The 23971-nt window shown below is 43.0% G+C and overlaps 1 long non-coding RNA gene across 1 annotated transcript in view; it reads right to left on the bottom strand.

The window, feature by feature from the left end:
* The window catches only part of LOC141987226 (uncharacterized), a 388498-nt gene extending 364811 nt beyond the window's left edge, over positions 1-23687 (bottom strand). The window contains exon 1 of the long non-coding RNA XR_012639473.1: positions 23628-23687. This is a non-coding gene — a long non-coding RNA (uncharacterized LOC141987226). The remainder of the gene's footprint in view (positions 1-23627) is intronic.
* Between the last annotated feature and the right edge of the window lie 284 nt (positions 23688-23971).

Raw genomic sequence — 23971 nt, 5'->3', positions numbered from 1 at the left:
GAGGTTACAGGCCATTATTTATTGTTGTCCAGTGTTAAATTCTTACGGCCATTTTAAGGGAAGCTCTAGCACTTCTACTTTTTGGAACAGGGGCTTGAAATTTGGCAGGGGTAGTACAGAGGGTAGCACTGTGAATTGCCTTGGAAATCTATCCAGATATGTCTGAATTATAAGGCTCTGAAAATCACCATTTGCACATGGTCAGGAGAGGTTTGTTGGAGGCTGGCAGCTAAAAGCTCCAAATGTTCAATGCTGCTGCAAATGGTCTAACCCAGAGTTGCAGGTGCTAAGAGAGACTTGTCCTGTAACAGTCCCTTCTGGAAGCTGTGGGGTTGCTGTGCCTCTGGGTGCCAGAAATGTCACCAGACCCTAAGGAATATGTGTGATCAAGTAATTAAAGGCTATCAAAATGCATACACAAAAGGGCGCCAAATTAAAGTTGCTTTAATTCTGGCATTTCCTAACTTTGGAGTGTTTGACTTTGCAATATTAACCTTCTTTTTCAATAGTTTTGTTATTTAATTAAAATTAGGATATACTGGTATACACATCACATGAAAGCATGCACATATACTTTAATCTCTATATCAAAATAAATTGTTAAAAACAGATAAAGGTGCAAATTAAAATACAAGATTATCTGGTAAGCATTAATTTTTGCTATTGATCATGCCATTGCAAGTGTGAAATTTTTCAGTTTATGAAAAATTAATAATTCTCATCAGTTCAAGGATTTGCCACAGTAATAGTTTGTGGTTTTAATTATTTACAATGTAACCTATAAATATATGCCTAATACACTTATTTGTGGCAATATTTTTAAATTAAAGTGCTTATAGTCCTTTTCAGACTATAGACTGTCTGGTATTAATGGTGAGGGAGAAAAAAGTAGTATTTTATATAAGTGTGTGTGTGTATACGTAACTACATTGGAAGTAAATAATTCATAGATTCCAAGACCAGAATGGACCATTGTGATCATCTAGTCTGACCTCCTGTATAACTCAGGCCATTAAACTTCCCCAAAGCAATTCCTAGAGTATATATTGTAGAAAAACATTCCACCTTGATTTTAAAACTGTCACTAATGGATAATCTACCACAACCCTCGGTAAACTGTCCCAATGTACACACCATAGCTGTGGCATGTAGGGTGACCAGATAGCAAGTGTGAAAAATCATGACAGGGGTGGGAGGTAATAAGGGCCTATATAAGAAAAAGCCCCAAGTATCGGGACTGTCCCTATAAAATCGGGACATCTGGTCACCCTAGTGGCATGGCTGTATCCATTCTACAGTGCAGTGTGGGTAAGGTCATTGGGTGTGTATCAGGCCATGGGTATCAGTCCTCCAGGGCCATTCCCACAATGCTGCCTGACCCTTGCCCAGAGGTATAATGTCTCTTAACCCCCATTGCCAGAAGTAGTAGCGACCTGTTCTGAGCACCTCAGTATTCAGCTGAAACTTATTGATCAGTACAGGTGATCACAGTCCGAGAGCAGCCACCTGGGCTCTGGAGCACAAACAGGTGCTGATCAATGTATGGTCAGAATAAACTGTTCTCCATGACTTTGTCTAGGTCAGCAGGAACATTCACCTGTACTGGGAGAAGCGGAGGTGAGTGACGGAGTCCTTCTGGTGTTGTTTTCTCAACCCTAATACCATGTCCCTTTGCCGTGGAGAGGCAAGCAGCTTGCGATGTTTATCAGAAATTCAGAGATTATCCACATGTCCTTTTCATAGCTGTTCCCTGGACACAAGAGATGGACCGTCTAGAGATGCAGATGAGGTTTGGGGTTGGATGGGCTTTTTGGGGGGTGTCTCTGTTCCTCTTCCCTGGGAAGTCCATCTGCTAGCATAGAATACAGTCCATTTCCTCCCAAACTGCCTTCAATTACACTGCAAGCACAATTTTTGGTGCAGTACAAACTCAAGCAGGTTCCTGAGGTTTAACGGCAGGAAAAATATGCTTGGCCCACCTTTGTAGCTCACCAAACCCCTCCAACTCAGCAATAGGTAGATGGCCAGGAGCAGAAGCATCTCTCTGGCATAGGTTGCCAGGACACCTTTTTTTCCGGTACCTTCAAAACGGCTACATTCTCCAAATGATGCCCAGCCTTTCAAGTACAAAAATTTAACTTGTAATATACCCCATGAAAGGAACCGAACCCCAACCCTGCTGGCCCCTTTGATGTACTGTACACATTACAGTATTGTTGTTAAAATATTGTAGATATCTTACAGTTGTTAACCTCAGCTCCTTCCTTGTGAACTGCAAAAGTGAAAGAAAGAAGGGGATGGTAGCAGCTGCATGCCTCAGATGCAACAACGTATCCATATTGTGGCCTTCAGCAACACAATTATGTTATATATGGGGCCGGGGGGAGGGGAGGGAGAGAAGAGCTAGTTCCTAGTTTCCTTCAGAGGAACGCAACCCTTGGCTTTGACTTGTCAGGACCTTCCTGTGATGACAGGGAGCCCATTCTGCCAGGAGGGCAGGAGCAGCACTGCAGAAAGCAGGGAGATTGAGAAGGACCCTACAGGACCTTCTGATTGGAATTGACCAGAGAAGTCAGGGACAATTTGTTTCCTTAGGTCACAGGAGGATTCCCTTAGGTGTTGGGAGGATCGGGCTCCTAGGCAAGAGAAGGCAATCATGAACTGCTTCCTGAAAATAGAAACAGCACAGGAAGTGGGAGCATACCCAGAGGGAATGGGATCATGCACTCATGCAGTCCCTAGTACAACTGGTGGTGGAACATTCCTGGGATGTGCCTGATGCCCTCGCCACTGCACCTCTCTGGGAACAAGCACTGCTACAACCTCTTCTTCCCTCACCCCACATCTTCTCCAGCTGCCAGCCAGGCTACTGCTGAGGCAATGGATAACCCTCCACCCCCATACTCCATTATGGGGAGGAGCATGATGGACAGATGGCACAGCATCCTCAACTAGCACCCAAAACTCTTCACAGCAGAACTGCCCCCCCCAAATCATGCTATAGGAGAACCCCAACCGGTCATGTAGCCCAGCCTCTGTTCACCCCCCAAACCCAGGCAGAAGACACTCCCACCTCCCGCCATTTGTCCCCCTGCACAATATTCCACAGACATTCCCTCATTGTCAGGAGAGTAGGAGGGCAAGGAGACTATTCCAGTGACATTCATCTTGAACGCTGGTTAGGGAGTTTGGTCCGTTTGAGTTCATTTTCATTTCCTTTAAAAAACTATTGTGTGTTCCATGTATGTCTTTAAATAAATAAGGTACTGTTCACTTCTCTTGTGTGCGCGCGCATCTCTTTCTTATAATGAAGGGGATATTTCCTACCATTAGCAGATGGGTCAGCAGGACACAGAGCATGACTGTGGGTTGAGTCTGTTGCTATAGAAATGCAATTAATTATCTGTCCTTCCAATGATCTCTCTATGCCCCTGCCCACCAGCCACACATTTCCTAATGTTTTAAAAAGATCCTTGTGCATGTCCGTACATAGAGCTATGAAGTTAACGTTCTGTCCACTATACTGCAGCACTCAACATAAAGTGTACATAAACTTCTTGATTGCTTTGTAAATGGTGTAAGTAATAATTTAAAAAATCTGAAGAACCAAAAATTTTAGATGTGTCATCAAGCTATGGATCAACATTCCCTACTACCCCAACCCACAAAAAGCAGTCACCAGTTTTAACTCTGGGAGTGCTCATCTAAACATGGCAAGAAGTCCTCACTTTCTAGTGTCCCTCCCACTATTCTGATCTCCCCACAATTTACTTTTCCTAACTTTAAAGAAAGCAAACAAAAAACATGGATGATAACAGCAAATTAAACTCTGAAGTAAATGTTCTTCAGAAGCACCCTGGGAACCCCCCCGAAAGATTAAACATCTGGCTTTCTAAATAATTTCATTAACAACACAAACAAAGGAAACCCAAACAGAGTTAAGAATGAATATAGATAACATTGACCAATGCTTTCATGACCCCTTATCCCCCACCCACAACAAACAGTCACTATTAGCAATCATGGGAGTATTCATGCATAACAGCTGCTGTCTGCTCTGGTTTCAGAGAACATTGATAAGAAGAAATGTATGAAGTACCTTCCAAACCCTCAAATAACTGTTTCAATTTCTTTAACAATGAGCAAATACTCCCCACAAAGCATCCTGAAACAGAGCTTTTAATATATAACAAAAGCTTTACGCACTGCTCGCAATTAAAGGGCGTATACACCCTATTCAGCACAAAACACTGATCAAAGATGTTAACTTTGATGAGGGGCCCTAACACAATTGCGAGCTCTCAGGTGGCACACTGACGTCAGCTCCAGGGGATCAGAACCCACCCAGCTATGCTGCAACATAACAAGTGTCTATGGCATATTGAGATTTTTCCAGTACGTAGTGTCACATACTATCCATTAAAAAGAAAAGGAGTACTTGTAGCACCTTAGAGACTAACCAATTTATTTGAGCTCCTTTTCTTTTTGCGAATACAGACTAACACAGCTGTTACTCTGAATACTATCCATTGGCAGAGTCCAAAATCAACTTCTGCCTCCCCACTGTTCCATGATGTACGAACAAATAGCATGACAAGTTTCCCTTCTCAACAGGAACCATAAGCAGTGTGCACATGAGTGGGATGCAGCTGCCTGTACATGCTTTGAAAACCAGATCTGTCCTGTGCCCAATCTGTCCAAAAGTATTTACCTCTGGTTTCACATATGGAAGATAAGAGGGAAGATCCTTTCATGGATTGAGAACTGGTTAAAAGACAGGGAACAAAGGGTTGGAATAAATGGTAAATTTTCAGAATGGAGAGGGGTAACTAGTGGTGTTCCCCAAGGGTCAGTCCTAGGACCAATCCTATTCAACTTATTCATAAATGATCTGGAGAAAGGGGTAAACAGTGAAGTGGCAAAGTTTGCAGATGATATTAAACTGCTCAAGATAGTTAAGACCAAAGCAGACTGTGAAGAGTTACAAAGGGATCTCACAAAACTAAGTGATTGGGCAACAAAATAGCAAATGAAATTTAATGTGGATAAATGTAAAGTAATGCACATTGGAAAAAATAACCCCAACTACACATACAATATGATGGGGGCTAATTTAGCTACAACTAATCAGGAGAAAGATCTTGGAGTCATCATGGATAGTTCTCTGAAGATGTCCACACAGCGTGCAGCAGCCATCAAAAAAGCAAACGGGATGTTAGGAATCATTAAAAAAGGGATAGAGAATAAGATGGAGAATATGTTATTGCCCTTATATAAATCCATGATACGCCCACATCTTGAATAGTGCATACAGATGTGGTCCCCTCATTTCAAAAAAGATATACTGGCATTGGAAAAGGTTCAGAGAAGGGCAACTAAAATGATTAGGGGTTTGGAACGGGTTCCATATGAGGAGAGATTAAAGAGGCTAGGACTTTTCAGCTTGGAAAAGAGGAGACTAAGGGGGGATATGATAGTGGTATACAAAATCATGAGTGGTGTGGAGAAAGTGAATAAGAAAAAGTTATTTACTTGTTCCCATAATATAAGAACTAGGGGCCACCAAATGAAATTAATGGGCAGCAGGTTTAAAACAAATAAAAGGAAGTTCTTCTTCACTCAGTGCACAGTCAACCTGTGGAACTCCTTGCCTCAGGAGGTTGTGAAGGCTAGGACTATAAAATAGTTTAAAAGAGAATTGGATAAATTTGCTATATATGGCTATTAATATTATATTACATGTTATATATAATATTATATATGGCTATTAGTCAGGATGGGTAAGGAATGGTGTCCCTAGCCTCTGTTTGTCAGAGGGTGGAGATGGATGGCAGGAGAGAGATCACTTGATCATTACCTGTTAGGTTCACTGCCTCTGGGGCACTTGGCATTGGCCACTGTCGGTAGCCAGGATACTGGGCTGGATGGACCTTTGGTCTGACCCCATATGGCCATTCTTATGTTCTTATGTTTTGCAAGGCACAACATCCCACTATAATTAGGACTATGTTTGCCATACTAGTATCCAGGTGGGTCCGAAGATATTGCCAACATGCTTTCAGCCATCCAAACACACACAATCACCATTCTGCAGCTATTCAGTCTATAGCCGAATTCTCTTTTTCTTGAGTCAGCATTGTCAGGGACTGGCTTTATGAGCCAAGTTAGGACTGGGTATGAGGGGGTCCCCCAAAATAGTTGTGGGGACAGAAACACCGTAAAGAACCACATTGTTTATGGGAAATAAAATCCCTTCTTCCCCTCTGCAGTACAATGCCAATTTCCTGAGCACCCTGGTATCATAGACCTTTCCTGTGCATCCAGTGTTCGTGTTCATAACCAAACCTCTGTGGTTGTCTTGGAGAACAAGTGAATAGTAACCTTTTTGGTTCACATATTCAATCACCCCTTTTGGTGGGCAAAGTATTGGGATGAGCATTCAATTGATGGCCCCTGCATAGTTGGGAAATCCCATCCTCTGAAATCCAGCTATAATTTCAGGGACTTGGGTTGTGGGACAGTGTTGACAGCCTGGCAAACCTGTACAACAACCACCCTAACAGTTGACTTCCCAACCCCAAACTGGTTTGCAACTGACGAGTAGCTTGCACGTGTTGCCAGCTTCCACAGGGCAATAGCCATCTGCTTCTGCACTGGTACGGGTTTCTGAAATCAAGTGGTCTGGCACTGGTGGGATGATGCAAGTTGTTTGCACAACTCCATGAAGGTCTGCAGCCTCTGGTCATCATCCTAGGTTTCCAAGACAATGTGGTCCCATCACATGGTACTGGTTCTCCAGGACCAGAGGCAATGGTTCACCAGGGGCATACCATTTAAATCCCGGCATTGAAGATATCTGCTCCATGGCACTCCAGTAGATTTCCATTCACCTTCTCAGTCCTTCATATTTGGTTTCTCAAATAGTTCTGGACTGATTCAGTACAGTACCCAATACTGCACCGCATGAACATTTGCCCCACAAGCAGCAGAAGGAGCAGAACCACATCCTCATGGACTTGCTTAAGGTCTTCCACACAAATGGGCAGAAGAGAGAGGTGAGTGGCAGTTGCCATCAGCAAATCTGCGAAGGAGGCATACAATACCAGCAACGTGCAGCACGGCGGTTCCCAGAATATCTCCTGTGACACATAGAACTCTGCGATACCACCTCTGAAATAGTAGTGTTACCATCGTATACCAAAAAGGGGAAGTGCGGACATGGGTACGCTCCTGTGCGCAGTGTATACCCATGCCCAGCACAGCCTATATGGACACTCAGTGTGGGGTACCTGCACTAACAGTCCTTGGACAAGTAACTAAGGATGTGTGCTACTACAGACATACCATTAGTGGTACATTGGCTTCACTTTCTGATAACTTCCCCTTTTATAGACTCTTCGTAAGTCTGACCTCTGCACTCAGGCACCGATAAGCTCAGCAATTCAGCAGTTAGCAATTGTCGTATAGCTACATCAGACAGCAAAGTGGGAACTCCCAGCTTAGATCTGAACTCAGTATCCCACACCCCAGGTCTGTACAAATTTGGCCAGCGCAAAAGTATGCTATTCTCACATTCCAAAAAGCTTTTCAAAAAAGCAAATATCCAACCAAAAATCTTTATACTTCAGAGAGTCAAGTCAGGCGGCAACCCCATTAGACAGAAATATCTGACTACAGTTCAGATAGCATATGGACTAAATTCAATTTAATTTAAAAAAATATTTCCTCCATTTTTGAAACTTCAGCTAAATATCAAAATTCAAAAAAAAAATCAATCATCTCTACAGTTGCTTGAAAAATAGGGAAATGTTTCATTTAAATTTCATCAACATTTTCCTTGGTTTCAAAAAGAAAAAAAATTGACCAGCCCTGATGTACAGCATGTTATGATTGTAATAGTCATTAACAAGATATAACCACTGTTAACAAGGTATAAAAATCAGGGTAATGGTTTTATGTGGATGTGTATTATACACACACACACACACACACACAAAAGGCTACAGTTCAAAACCCTTTTTTTCCTCAAAACACATCACTTACTGAAAAAGTCAGTCATGTGATTTATAGCCACATATCCAGAATGACTTTCTAGAGCTCTGCTAAAATGTTAGCTTGTGTGAACTGGACTACTGAATAGAAAATTGTTAATAAGTAATATTTCAAAATGGGTTATGGTATAACATAACCAGAAAACACATTTAAATGTTTCAATCTTACCTCTTGAATATGCATAAGATTAAAGAAAGAAAATAACCTAGGACACAAAATTTCAAATTTGTGTCCCAATTCAGAGAAGAATCTATATTCAGGAGAGCACTTAAGTACATGCTCAATTTTAATCAACTGAAATCAATGGGACTTAAGTGCATGCTTGATGCTGAGTTTGTATTTAGGGGCTTCCTGAATAGGTATGGATTTAGTAAGTGTTTTTGTGAATTGTGGCCTTGAAGCATTACATTTTCAGCTGCCTAACCATAGGCATCCAAGCTGGAAAATAGCGTGTTAAGCCTTATCTTGACACTGTTTAGTGTGGGTGGTTTTTTTCTGCTAGATGAACTTCCACTATTCATTTTACTCTACGATTGTGATTTCTTCCCTCCTCCCCCCTTTTAAATCATCGTGGTCAAGTTTTGCCTTCAGCCATTCAAAAGCTCAGGGATTAAATTTATTCCAAGTGAGAACTGACTGAACCATTTTCTCCTTCTCAGCTGTACACAATGTTTTTCCACTCTGAACAGGGAAATTGCAATAGATTTGCTTCTTATATTCATGCTGCAAGAAACAGCCTTCATTTTATTTAGACATTCTACATGAATGTTTTGATACATATAGTACAGGGCTTTTATTTAATGAATGTTACACAACTGCATGAATTACAAGAGCATTTCATAATCAGGCAATCAGTTATCCTCCTTCCCTATTTCACTCCCTCACCTCCTTTTGTTAATGTTTCAGAGCAAAGTCCAGTCAAATGTGTGTCATTAGCTGTGGAAACATACCTCCTAGGGATCTTAAGATATGGGATTTCTAAGGAAGAAAGGCTAAAAGGGTGGTGATCATAGTGTCAGAGATATTCATCTATAAAAGCAAAGCTCTCCCATCCATATTTACTCTACTCCCCATGCAAACTGTGCCTTTTCCAAATGTAAAATTTTCCAACACAAGCTGTGGACTTGCTGAAGTCCTTAGGAAAATGAAAACCTAAAGTGCAGTTCCACTTTGAAAAAAAAAATCACTGAATAAAAACGGCACCATCCTAATCAGCAGATCTGCTCCCTATGTTTAGTTAGAGTCACATCTGCTGATTCCAGTGACAAAAGTTTAGCTCTTGCAATTGTTCGTTTCTGTTAACCATCGGGAGCCAGCACAGCAATTGGACAGTAAATTGAATTATTTTCCTTCTTAAGCATCACCACCAGAATTGTTTACGAAATGCAATTACAGTGCCAACCAGTTAAATCCACGCAAACCCACTGAAAACCACAAGTTTTGCACATGAACCACCAAGAGCATCATTTGACCTGTAGAGTCTTCAATTTTAGTGACGATGCACGTGTCCACTTACAGATCACAGGGTTACGTTTAGTTTTAAATTTAGGAATGCAATTTAAACATGTGCCTAAATTAATGGGATTTAACTTTAAACATGTACTTAAGTGCTTTGCTGAATCAGGGTGCGATCCAATGCCCTCTGAAGTCAATGGGAGTCCTTCCGTGGACTTCAAATTAACTTTGAGTGCACTGCTGGCACTTCAAATATACAAATCAATGAGATATTTTCAGCCAGATTCATGGACTAAGGTGCTGCTCATCATAAATACAAGTACCAGAATCTGGCCCTTAAAAGAGAGATTACAATATGATAAAGTAATTATTCAGAGGCTACATAGCAGCATTTATACAGCAATTTTCATTTAAAAACCGATTCCTGCAAAACCTTTGAAAAATAAATTAGTATTTATTATCCATATTTCATGAGGGAGGAAAACTGAGGTACAGACTAAGGATCTGATCAGGCAAGTTCTTTCCTTTTTTCCAAATTATAATAGGGTTTTCTGAGGTAAGTGACAGGTCCCAAATTATGTACAGAGGGATCACACAAAACACAATATTACATTTTTAATACAGTGGTTTTAATTGATTATATTAATAGCACTGATTCAAAATTATTCATACTACATCTGCTTTAGAATTTTTCTAGTACAGAAATTATTCAGTTATTGTAACACAATTTGTTTCAATATTATAAACTAGATATGAAAATCACTGTTCTACTATAGTCATTATTATAAGGTTAAGCCATTTGTACATGACAGCCATTTTTATTGGAACATACCCAACTGCCTGTTCTAAGTGGGAATTACATCTCTTTTCTTAATCCTTTATACTAGAAATCTTTACAAAACTAGAAAGGCCAACAGAATTCATGCAGAACATATAGCAGTAGGGTGAACTATAGAATATATAAGCAGCATTTTTACTTGATGAATAGATCAAATTTTCTACTGCACAAATACTAACTGCTGAAGTATCCAATAATGTAACCACTGAAGATGGAGGTGAAACCCTGCTCCTTCAATGACATTTAAATAAAAGCAAAGAGGATATAACGCTGCATATATATCAGGCTATGTTCAAATAGTTGTATATTTTAAGTGTATGTCACATGCTGTATTCATTCAAAATGAATGTCAAAATAAGGTCATTTTAAGGAAATTCAGGGATTATAATTCTGTTCAAATCCCTGTTTAAGACATCAAAATAAAAGCAAACAAAAAACCTGGCAACATTTATCTGTACTCTAAACCAAACTGGCCCTAGCAATTATCTTAAATTTCTTTCTGTACAGCTAAAATAAATTAAAATACTATAACCCGGATGGCCTTCTGGTTCAGCTAGGCCATTTATGCCTTTAATTAAGTATGGATAGATAATGTCCTTTGTTCTTGTTCCGATGCATTTGACACCTGCTGTCTTTGTGATCAGGAAAATGAGCCAGGAAGTTCAGGCGGAGAGGCTTTTAGTCAAAAAGTAACACCTGGGTCCCAGCCTGGGCCTACACTTTGCTTAATATAGTTCTGCACGGAAAGCATAGCAGACAAAAAGCCAAACAAGTGAACTTTCGGCTTCAGCTATAATATAGGCTCAGTAGAATATAAATTTTAAATATAACAACGTATAGTCTGCTGAACTTATGTTATACCCTGAAAGCTCACCACTTGTTTGGCTTTTTGTCTGCTATGTTTTCTGTTTAGAACGGTATTAAGCAATGTGACTTTGGGAAGATGTTCTCATTGACATCAGTGGACTTATGATCAGGCCATATGTTAGTCCCAACTTTGGGGAAAGTGTTGGAAAGAATAAGGTATTTTTCCATTTATTAAGACAGTTGAGGAGGAAAATACTGTTGCACAGTAGTTAGAACAGGAAACCAGGATCAGTTTTCTATTCCCTGTTCCATCATGAGTTACTATGTGATGCTGGCCAAATTAAGTTATTTTAGCAGTGAAGACAAACACAAAGACAGGTTGTTATAAGCATTGCTCCAACTCGAGTCCTGTCCGAACACAGAACTCCTGATGTTGGCTGGGTCATTAGAGAGTATAGGCTAAAGTTCACATTAGCACAACTCTTCAGCTGATAATACAACCACTGATTAGCATGAATGTAGGCTAAATACGCTGAAGTGCCATTAATTCTCTATGCATTCCCACCATTCCACCCGCCTGTCCAGAAAGGACAGAAAAATTTCCCCACAACTCACTGGGAAATAATTCAAAGAACAACTTAGATTACTGCAGGACAAAGAACCATGGGATATGCCACCCGGAAGTCCTAGTGCCATACATGAGCAAGTAAAGCACCAGTGAAGACCCAGTACCTCCAGCGTTATTTCTCACTCTGGCCATTCTCACTGGAGCTATGCTAACTAGAGAGGGATAATTCAAATCCAAGTTAACTCTGCAGTAAAGACACATCCTATATTTCTATGTAACCCATACGTGAAATGGGTATAATCATATGGTCCAAGCTCATACAGAACTTGTGAGGAGTAATTAATGTTTAGAAAGTGCTTTGAGAATCTTTTTATGAAAGGCCCCACTAAGCATGAGCAGAGGTAACAATCTAGCCCAGGGTGGGCAAACTTTTTGGCCCGAAGGCCACATCTGGGTATGGAAATTGTATGGTGGGCCACGAATGCTCACAAAATTGGGGTTGGGGTGCGGGCTCTGGGGTGGGGCCATAAATGAGGAGTTCCAGATGCAGGAGAGGGCTCCGGATGAGGGCTCCGGCTGGGGGGTGTGGGCTCTGGGGTGGGGCTGAGGATGAGGGGTTGGGGGTGCCGTAGGGTGCTCCAGGATGGCACCGAGGGAGTGGGAGGGGGATCAGCAGAGGTCCAGGGGGTTGGAGCAGGCTCTGGGGCATGCTTACCTCAAGCAGCTCCCAGAAGCAGTGGCATATCCCCCCTCTGGCTCCTATGTGGAGGCACAGCCAGGTGGGCTCTGCATGCTGCCCCGTCCACAGGCGCCACCCCTGCAGCTCCCATTGGCCATGGTTCCCGGCCAATGGGAGCTGCGGGGGCGGCGCTTGAGGCGGGGACAGCGTGTGGAGTCCCCTGGCTGCCCCTATGCAGGAGGGGCAGGATGGGGGACGTGCTGCTGCTTCTGGGAGCCATTTGGAGCAGGGCAAGCCCCCAACCCCACTCCCCAGCTGGGAGGGAGCTTGAGGGCCAGATTAAAATGTCTGGAGGGCCGGATGTGGCCCTCGGGCCATAGTTTGCCCACCCCTGATCTAGCCTATGATTTGAAGCATCATTTCTGGACGCACATGGAATTTTAACTGCACTCTGAACAGCTCAGGGTTAGAAGAGTAACCCAAACCTATGGATACAGTTCCAAGGAAGAAGCAGACAGAAATACAAAAGGCTAACAGTGGCTCAATAGAACACTTATCCAAGAGCAGACAGAGTAATATTTAGTACCTTTGCAAAGCAATTTAACTAATTAGTCCTTACAGTGCTCTTGGCTGATTGGTAAGCATGATTTCCATTTTAGAGGTGGGGAAATGAGGCAGAAAGGTATGATGGCTTACACAAAGTCACAGAGAAGGTTCATAGGAGAGCCAGGTTTAGTACTTAGGAGTTCCTGGCTCACCGTTCTGTTCTCCTTCCTGTGGAGCCGGTCCTTTTACATATTTGAAAGTTTGTGGAACAGACTTAAATGCATAATGTGAAGCATTCACATGTCAACAACAGCAACAAAAAAGCATTTTCTTTATTTGGCTCCCCCCCCCCCCCATATTTGCTGGGAGCACTCTTTTAGTCTGCCAGAGGGAATGTCAATCAATCCTTCTTCCCCAGCCACTCACCCATAAGTGACAAAGAACTCCATTAACACCTTAGGCTACATTGATGCCCGTACTGTATGCAGAGATGCTCTATCACAGATCTCATCGCTATTCTCCATCATCAGGTTGGCCATTTGCATGGCTTTTCCTGATGGTTGATTACAGTTAAAATACCACAGATTTTGTATGATGTGATGTGCCAAAAGAATCATCCACTTTGTGCATCCTCTCTGTCAATTCTCAACAGAACACTACCCCGGTGTGTAAAATGCCTCAAATACTCCAGATGAAAATGCAGTTTCTGCTTGTCATAGTTTTTCACATTCCCTTCAGTGAAGTGTGATTGCTTGAGAAAGCTGTTGTAATACTACAATGCCACCATCTGGTTAAAGCCAAAGATCTGAACTTGCATGTAGTGAAGAAATAAAATGTCTCTGATCTTCAAAGGAATCAGCAAGTCACTGTCAATAAAATACAGTGGATGTGGAACAGATGCATGCACCAAACTGGACTTGTTCATGCTGGTTAGTTGGAAGTTGGGAGCAGCATTACAAAAGTGAGTGAAATATTTATATTTGCTCTCATTCTCCCTATTTCCAGCGTCAGTGCTACCCATGAGACTTTACACCCTTATACATTGATAGTTTTTCCATTTCTTGCCTCCAAAGAGCAACTAAAGAATAATTTGCATTCTTCATTATTCCTTAAAATGTAAATCTTTTTTAAAATTGTGCAGTTCGTTTGTGAATGCACTAGTGAACCAACAATTCTGAGGAACCACATCACAACACACAGTCTAACATCACTCCAGTCAAGCCCCTTAATTGTGACATAATGATGGAGTGCCCTCTAGTGGTTTTAAAGAGCACCTTATCCTACATTTATCATTTAAAAACCTGACATTTTTACTATAATGTTTTTAAACTAAAGAGAAATTTAAGATATTAACTGACAAATAGATTCTTCTGAAATATGATCAAAATGATTGGTGTCATTTTTGTTGGAGCCAAATATGGTGCTTTGTTTCAGAAATGCCTGAGAGACTATCCCCTGGAAGCAGACTTGGCAGTATGTTGAATCAAGACAACAATCAAAATATGTAATCACTGGATTTGTTACAGACAAAAAGGGGGGCTCATTCAAGCTTAAACATGTGGAATATGATTTAATCAACTGAGAATAGGCAAAACTTGGTTCTTTTCCATTCAGCTTCTTGAGTTATCATAAAGGGCTTCTTGTGAGGAAATGATATTGCAAGCACATACCCTCATTTCCTTCTGCACCACCACTAGAAGTACTGATCTTAAATCAAAAGCAGTTTTGGTGGCTCAAACTGATTTCTGAGGAGCAAAAATGAGTGGTGGCAGGGGCAAGCCACAGACCAAAGGGAAATTCTTATTGCAACTCACTTTCATGTGTTAAATGAGTAGTGTTTAGAGTTCAGAGAGGAGAGAGCTTTTGTACAATGTTGTCTCAGTGAGAAACAGAATTTAAAAAATAAACTTTGGAAGACTAAGCCAGAAAACTATCAGCTATAAAGAATCACAAAAAAGGGGCAGGGAAGGTTATATTCCTTTTGGTAGGAGAAAAAGACAGCGGCTTGAGACTTAGGCCTGGTCTACACGGGGGGCGGGAAATCAATCTAAGTTCGGCAACTTCAGCTATGTGAATAACATAGTTGAAGTCGACGTGCTTAGATCTACTCACTGCCATGTCTTCACTGCGGTGAGTCGACTGCTGCCGCTCCCCCGTCGACTCCGCCTGCGCCTCTCATGCTGGTGGAGTACAGGAGTCAACGGGAGAGCGCTTGGGGGTCAATTTATCGTGTGTGGACTAGATGCGATAAGTCAACCCCTGCTGGATCTATCGCTGCCCACCAATCTGGCGGGTAGTATAGGCATACACTAAAATGCTAAGGGTAACAGGAAATTGCATAGAACAAAAAGTTAGAGAAGGTGATGGAAGAAATAAGGATTCTCCTTATTCTTCAAAGGCATAAAGGGTTAGCTAACCTTTAAAATAGGTAGAGAAAGGCATTTATTTAGATGTATAAAATAAAAATAATTCTTCTCGTGGGCTCTAGGTGCATTTGCCATTAGTTAAAAATACACTACAAAACCTGAATGACACATTAGCCTCACTTCACATACTAACCACCACTCAGAAAACATAACAATTCCTGCATAAGTTCTACACAAATGTTTGCCCTAAGTCACAGATGTCTGTTATCTAGTAGTGTTTACCCCCCATCAACAGATGTTTTCCTATCCATGCTAATTTACAATTGTGTTAATGAACATGTGTTGACACATTCAAGCACAACTAGAATCTCAAGTGTTGACATATCCTGAGAGCATGATGCACTATAGCTGTGGACCTTGTGTAAACATCTACACTGGTGTAAAACACTACTGTTGTGCTGTGGTAGGATCTTACACACGTTGCCTCTATATAAATCCATGGTACGCCCACATCTTGAATACTGCAAGCAGATGTGGTCGCCCCATCTCAAACAAGATATATTGGAATTGGAAAAGGTTCAGAAAAGGGCAACAAGAATGATTAGGGGTATGGGACAGCTTCCATATGAGAAGAGATTAATAAGGCTGGGACTTTTCAGCTTGGAAAAGAGACAACTAAGGACAAATATGATAGAAGTCTATAAAATCATGACGGGTATGGAGAAAGAGAAGAAAGAAAGAGTTATTTACTCCTTCTCATAACACAAGAGCTAGGGGGGTCACCCTATGAAATTAATAGGCAGCAGGTTTAAAACAAACAAAAGGAAGTCTTCACACAACACACAGTCAACCTGTGGAACTCTTTGCCAGAAGATGTTGTGAAGGCCAAGACTATAACAGGGTTCAAAATAACTAGATAAGTTAATGGAAGATAGGTCCATCAATAGTTGTGTGATAAATGAAGGGGGGGAGAGGGTAGCTCCGTTTTATGGACACCCAGCCAGCCAGCCAGTTAGCTATAAAATCCCTCTTAGTAGCTGTTCTCTACTCGCTTTACCTGTAAAGGATTAAAAAGTCTCACTGCTATGCATAGGTAAAAGGAAGTGAGTGGGCACCTCACCAAAAGAGCCAATGGGAAGGCTAGAACTTTTTAAAATTCAGAAAAACTCCCCCTTTGTCCGTCTGTAGGGGTTCTACTGACTCGAGAGGTGGACAGGGCAGCAGCTATGCTGTAAGAAGCTTGGGTCCAGGTATGAAAAATCCTCAGTATCATACCTATAAACTACTTATTTGAAACCCCAGATATGTAAGTAGATCAGGAAATGTCTAGGAAGATGCGATTAGGGTTATCTCTTTATGGCTTGTGGACTCCTCTGTGCTAACCCCAGGTGCTTTTGTTTTGCTTGTAACCTTTAAGCGGGACCTCAAGAAAGCTATTTTTGGTGCTTAATCCTTGTAGTTACTCTTCTAAAATCTAGCAATAGCCTGAGTTTCCAGATGTGTTTTCTTTTCTTTAAAAAAAAAAAAATAATAATAAAAAATTACCTTTCTAGTAACAGGATTTGATTTCTGTGTCTTAAGAGGTTCTGCACATGTTTTTTTAGTTAGCTGGTGGCAACAGCTGAGTTTCTTTTTCTTTTCCTTTCTCAGCTGTTCCTGGGAGGGGAGGGGAGGTGGTAAAAGGGCTTGAGGGTACCCCACAGGAAGGAATTCCCAAGTGTGCCTTCCTGGGCTCTCAAAGGAGTTCTGCACTTGTGTAGTGGCAGCATCTGCCAATCCAAAGTCAGAAAAAAGCTGTAACTCTGGGAGTTTAATACAAGCCTGGAGTGGCAAGTATTAATTTTTTGAATTCTTGCGGGCCCACACCTTCTGAACTCAAAGTGCCAGAGCAGGAAATCAGCCTTGACAGACTGTTAGCCAGGATGGGCAGGGATGGTCATGTCCCTAGCCTTTAATTGCCAACAGCTGAGAATGGGTGACGGGATGGATCATTTCATGATTACCTGTTCTGTTCATTCCCTCTGAAGCACCTGGCATTGGTCACTGTCGGAAGACAGGATACTGGGCTAAATGGACCTTTGGTCTGACCCAGTATGGCCCTTCTTATGTTTTTATCGCGTAAGTGTTTACATTAGGTGCAGGAACAGATACCAGTCAGCTCTGTGTTTTTGGGGAACCAGGGCGCGGTATCTAGCCTGTCTGACTCATGAAAGACACCCCCCCACCACCACCAGTCTCTTCTTGAGCCATAAGATCAGAGAAAAGGCTTGCAGAGAGCAATTAAGGGCGGATGGGAGACACACCTAGACCCCTCCTGACAAGGGTGACAAGATTAAGACATCTCCATTAGCACACAGAATGGAAAACAGAGACAACTCCCCTAGCCTCATCTGCATGAAAGATGGGGCAGGGAGACATCTTCATTTGCATACAGAATGGAGAACAGAGAACTGCACTGAACTCTGGGATCAGAAAAACAGGGATGCACTGCATCATGGAAATCTCTGCTCCAGATATTAATGAACCTACACCTGCCCACACCCAGCTCAGCAATTATCAGACCAATTCTAGTAATAAATCCTTGATTGAGATCTCAAAATACTGAAGCAGCCTAGCTGCATTGTGAGCTCCCTGGAAGAAACCACCACCCATAGCCAAGAGTGATCAGCTCCTATTGTCTAGCCTAAAGAAAACTCTTAAGTCATCAGTTTACCCATAAACAAATCTACTGTTCTCCCGGGAACCATTGTATTTTCTCTGCAAAAATCCCTACCTATGCCCAAGTAAGTGTTCTGATGCTTAGATCCAAACTATGCATCAGTTCCACTGGGAATCCATCTTCTCCTGACTGATGATGCTGGGGGCCCTGCCTGTCTCCTGACCTCAGGACCCTGAGCTACCACCATCACCTGGAAACCCCAACCAGTTCAAGCCTCCTGGAATGGCTGAGATTCCCCTCTTTCTCTCTCTCTCTGTTTTCCTTTCTACCTTAGGTATTAGCCTTTAATAATGTATGTTAGGTTGGTTTAGCCCTCCTTGTGTAGTTATCACTATTATTCAGTAAATAACTTTTATGGTTAAGCTGGTTGCTTCTCTCTCTCGCTCACTCTGAACTTTACTCTTTTGTGTTCTTAGCTTCTCCCATTTACTCTACAGCAACGCTTCTTTTACCTAAGCTAAAGAACCCTGTAGTGCCCAAAAATACTGTAGGGCTTTGCTCATCAAGTGGGTTAGTACCAGTACAATTGTGACGTGAAAGTGGGATAGGGGCATGTTAAACCTGTGGCACATAAGAGGAGGGAGGGGGGCAGCTGAAAGTGCTGCTCAGCCCAGCCTAGAGACCAGGGGCACATAAGGGTGACAGCTTGAAGGTGCTGCTTAACCCAGCCCACTGAGTACAGGGACATATGAGGGTTTCAGCTTGAGAGTGCTGACTGACCTGGTCTGCTCAGACTTGCTCTTAGTGTGTGTGTATGTGTGTGTGTGCACATCTAATTCTAGGGCTGGAGGAACCCAGTCCTGGGGAACATAGGTCCTGCAGGATAGCTCCATTGGGAGGGGACTTGCAGAAGGAAGGAGTAGAGCTCCATATATAAGCAGTACAATGGAATTACAGAACCCTCCCCACCTCCCCAGAAGAATAACCCTAATAAATGAGCATACTCCAAAGTTACGGGCATATTTGGTAACAAATTGGTGGATATACGCGGGCAGCACGTGACCATAATCACATGGTAATTGTTGAGTAGTTGCTGTGGAGTAGGAAAACTGAGGCACAGGCCTGCGTAAGCTTTCTTTTCCTTTTTCAGACCAAGCTCCTTTAGCAAGGTCTCTCTCTCAGAGAATTTGGTAACCTTCAGTTAAGAATCGTGCTTAGAATATCTGTAGAACTGTGAAATAAGGAGTTAAGACTAGTGCCTTAAAAATGAAGGTTTTAGAAAGAGCTGTTGGGGGGGATCATTAGTGAAATAAGAAAATAGAGATGTCTGAAAAGGACCTTTTTGCTGCTTGCTTGAGGCAGGAGAAAACCAACAGGTTAGAGAGATGGGTAATGAAGAAGGGGAAATGCCCCTGGGAAAGGGGGTGTTTTAAAGGTGAGAATCCCCTGACTGAAGCAAGTCTGAGCTTTGAACAATATTGCACAACCTTTAAGCCACGTGGTAGTGCAATGGATGCAGCTGCTGCCTGGGCATGATTTTATCCATATCTGACATGGTTCAAATGGTAAAGAGAAGACAGGAACTGGAGCTTGAGAACGAGCAGTTACAACAGCGTTTGAACAAATGTGAAACAGACGGGTGTGAATTGATAGCAGAAAAGCTCAAAATGGTAACTGTACATAGAGATATACAAGAGGAGAGAGTCAAGGCAAGCAGGAATGCAGAACAGTATAGGAAAGAGTTAACACAGACAAAAGTTCTGTTAGAAGAAGCAAGAGCAGCAACTCGCTTCTTGGCAGCAGACTATCAGGATTGTGAGGCAAAGATTAGTACATTGTGCGCCCAACTTAGTGCCCATAAGGGGGTGGTAGCAGCTGTAAGGTTGAGAGAGGATTGTGATTGGGGACAGCATCAGGGGGTATCTTTATTTTCCCAGGGGGCTCCCAAAGACCCATTTAACCCCAATTGGCCATGAATGCATAATGTTGCTCCTGTTTCCACAAGGGAGGTTAAACACGTAGTTGCAGGAGCTGATCTTCCCACAACGGAGCTGGTCACGGACATAGTAAGGTGGTGTCCTAGTCAAGCCAAGGCTATTGCTGAGAGACTGGGGCCACTGAACCGTGACACAGCCGTTGCATGGCTGGCCCGTGTTTGGCAAATGTACCTCTCTGCCGCTGGCATGGACTTAACCCAATTGGCTCAGTTATGCGCCTCTCCTTGTGATGCAGATGCTCCAGACCCAGGCATAGGTTCTTGGGAGCAGACTGCCACTGGATCCCGGGAATGGATGATAAGTGCTCTTAAAATATTACTGCAGGTGTCTTCCCTTAAGAAACTGTATATAATGGAAGAGCAGAAACCAGGAGAGGCCCCAGAAGCTTACCTAATTTGAAAAAAAAAAAAATGCTGTCAGCTCTCTGATTCATTACCCCAGACAGAAGAGAATGGGATTGTCACTTTCCAGTATCAGGGACATGAATTAGTACAGAGCACTTATGCAGGACTAAATTATCAGACAAAATTGACCATGGGGATTGTGGATTTAGAACACCTACTAACCTGGAGTGAACTAGTGGCAAAAATCAAACAAGCAGGAGATTTACTGCGAGAAACTGGTGTCTTAAAAAAACAAGTCAGCAAACAGACTACCTCAGAGCCTGTGCAGGCTATCACATTTACAAATAATGGTCCTCACTCAGCCAGGCACCCTCCCAAACCTAATTCCCCTACCTCCCACAACCCTGGGCAGCGCCGAAGACCCAAGGAGACCATTAGGAACATGATTTGGAAAGAGCTGGTGAATTTAGGGGAGGATATGGGAAAATATGATCACCAGCCCCTCAGCATCCTGATTAATGCTTTGTCTCAGGTCATGCGGAAAATGGAGTTAAAGCAGGGAGCTTCCCCACAACCCACTGCCCTGGTACGGAGTGTATCCCCCACGCCCACTCCCTGTCAAAGCCAGATCCCTGCCCCCTCTTCTGAGTGGAGGCTCTGGGAGTCTGATGATCAGTAGGGGTGCCCGGTTCCCCATGGGCCTCCCCAGCTGATCGCAAGACGTCAGTGCGACGTATGGAGGAGACCCCCTGTGAGGACTACTGTGGGGAACCCAGGGATGTTAGCCCAATTGCTAGCGGACAGGATCTCCGAAGGGAGACCCACCACTAAACAGGTTCAGCTCAGCGGGTATAAGGGAGAAACTGTCTCCCATGGTTTGTCTCTTGGCAGTGGCAATTTGCCAGTTAAAAAAGCCATCCCAATCGCCCCAGTGTTTGTCTATGAACAGCCATGTGGTCTGTGACAAGGGGGAGGGAAGTTCAAACTGTTTGTCTAGTCAGAAAAGCTGTTTAAATGCTGGGGGAGAAAATGTCTCCAGTGTTGTGTCTGTGGAGCAGGCAAAAAGTACCTAACATTCAAAAACCGGTAGCAGAACACTTCAACCTCTCTGGCCACTCTGTAAAAGATTTAAGGGTGGCAATTTTACAACAGAAAAGCTTTGAAAACAGACTCCAACGAGAAACTGCTGAGCTTGAATTAATATGCAAACTAGATACCATTAACTTGGGTTTGAATAGAGACTTGGAGTGGCTGGGTCATTACACATATTGAATCTATTTCCCTATGTTAAGTATCCTCACACCTTCTTGTGAACTGTCTAAATGGGCCATCTTGATTATCACTACAAAAGTTTTTTTCTCCTGCTGATAATAGCTCATCTTAATTAATTAGCCTCTTACAGTTTGTATGGCAACTTCCACCTTGTCTGTATGTATATATATCTTCTTACTACATGTTCCATTCTATGCATCTGATGAAGTGGGCTGTAGCCCACGAAAGATTATGCTCTCATAAATTTGTTAGTCTCTAAGGAGCCACAAGTACTCCTGTTCTTTTCTCAGTTTCTGCTTCTTTTGTCAGTTGTGCCAGATGTGGTTCTGGACTCAACTAAAACCCAGGAAGGAACTGTTCCTAAGCCTGTGTCTGTTGGGGATAATGACTTGCCCATGGAGGGAGCTACCCCAACCTCCAAACCTTTGTCTGGGAACAAAGGGGAGGAAATTCCAAACTTTGTGAATGTTAAGAATTCCAGTTTATCTGTTGGGGGAGAGCTTCTCTACAATCTTCTGTCTGTGCTAGCACCCCATCAATGGGGGGGATTTGATACCAGTCAGCTCTGTGTTTTTGGGGAACCAGGGCACGGTATCTAGCCTGTCTGACTCATGAAAGGCACCCCCCCACCAGCCTCTGCTTAAACCAAAACCCATCAGAGAAAAGGCTTGCAGAGAGCAATGAAGGGTGGATGGCAGACACACCTAGACCCCTCCTGACAAGGGTGATAAGATTAAGACATCTCCGTTAGCACACAGAATGAAGAACAGAGATAACTCCCCTACTCTCATCTGCATGAAAGATGGGACAGGGAGACATCTTCATTTGCATACAGAATGGAGAACAGAGAACAGCACTGAACTCTGGGATCAGAAAAACAGGGATGCACTGCATCATGGAAATCTCTGCTCCAGATATTAATGAACCTACACCTGCCCACACCCAGCTCAGCAATTATCAGACCAATTCTAGTAATAAATCCTTGATTGAGATCTCAAAATACTGAAGCAGCCTAGTTGCATTGTGAGCTCCCTGGAAGAAACCACCACCCATAGCCAAGAGTGATCAGCTCCTATTGTCTAGCCTAAAGAAAACTCTTAAGTCATCAGTTTACCCATAAACAAATCTAGTGTTCTCCCAGGAACCACTGTATTTTCTCAACAAAAATCCCTACCTACGCCCAAGTAAGTGTTCTGATGCTTAGATCCAAACTACGCATCAGTGCCACTGGGAATCCATCTTCTCCTGACTGATTGTGCTGGGGGCTCTACCTGTCTCCTGACCTCAGGACCCTGAGCTACCACCAGTTCAAGCCTCCTGAAGAGGGTGAGATCCCCCTCTTTCTCTCTCTCTGTTTTCCTTTCTACCTTAGGTATTAGCCTATTAATGACATATGTAAGGTTGGTTTAGCCCTCCTTGTGTAGTTATCGCTATTATTCAGTAAATAACCTTTATGGTTAAGCTGGTTACTTCTCTCTCTCTCACTCTCTCTGTCTCTGAACTTTAAATGGGGGAAGCTAAGAACACAAAAGAGTACTCTGCAGCAACGCCTCTTTTACCTAAGCTAAAGATCACTGTAGTGCCCAAAAATACTGGAGGGTTTGCTCATCAAGTGGGTTAGTACCAGTACAATTGTGACGTGAAAGTGGGATAGGGACGTGTTAAACCTGTGGCACATAAGGGTGGGGGCAGCTGAAAGTGCTGCTCAGCCCAGCCTAGAGACCCGGGGCACATAAGGGTGACAGCTTGAAGGTGCTGCTTAACCCAGCCCATGGAGTGGAGACATATCAGCTTGAGAGTGCTGACTGACCCGGTCTGCTCAGACTTGCTCTGTTAGTGTGTGTCTGTGCATCTAGTTCAAGGGCTGGAGGAACCCAGTCCCGGGGAACCTAGGTCCTGCAGGATAGGTCCATTGGGAGGGGACTTGCAGAAGGAAGGAGTAGAGCTTCATATGAACACACAAGTGACATAAGCAGTACATTAATAGAATTAAAGACACACACCCCCACCACCACCCAAGAGCAATCCTAATAAATGAACATACCTCAAAGTAATGGGCATATTTGGTAACAGAACAGTGGTGAATCTTGCTTCAGCATCTGAAACAAACCAGCAGGTCAGAATCATGACTTTTAAAATTCTACCAGAGCACTTCTTTGCATATAAACACCCATTAATGCAGGGGTGGCCAACCTGTAGCTCCAGAGCCACATACAGCTCTTCATAGGTAAATATGCAGCTCCTTGCATAGGCACTGACTCCGGGGCTGGAGCTATAGATGCTAACTTTCCAATGTGCCTGGGAGCGGCCCCTGCTCTGTCCCAGGCCCTGCCCCCACTCCATCCCTTCCCCCAAGCCTGCCATGCTCTCGCTCTCCCCCGCCGCCCC

Source organism: Natator depressus, chromosome 1 (genome assembly GCF_965152275.1).
Source record: "Natator depressus isolate rNatDep1 chromosome 1, rNatDep2.hap1, whole genome shotgun sequence".
NCBI classification, from domain to species: domain Eukaryota; kingdom Metazoa; phylum Chordata; order Testudines; family Cheloniidae; genus Natator; species Natator depressus.
Note: the sequence above shows the minus strand (reverse complement) of the source record. Positions and strands in the feature narration are given on the sequence as shown.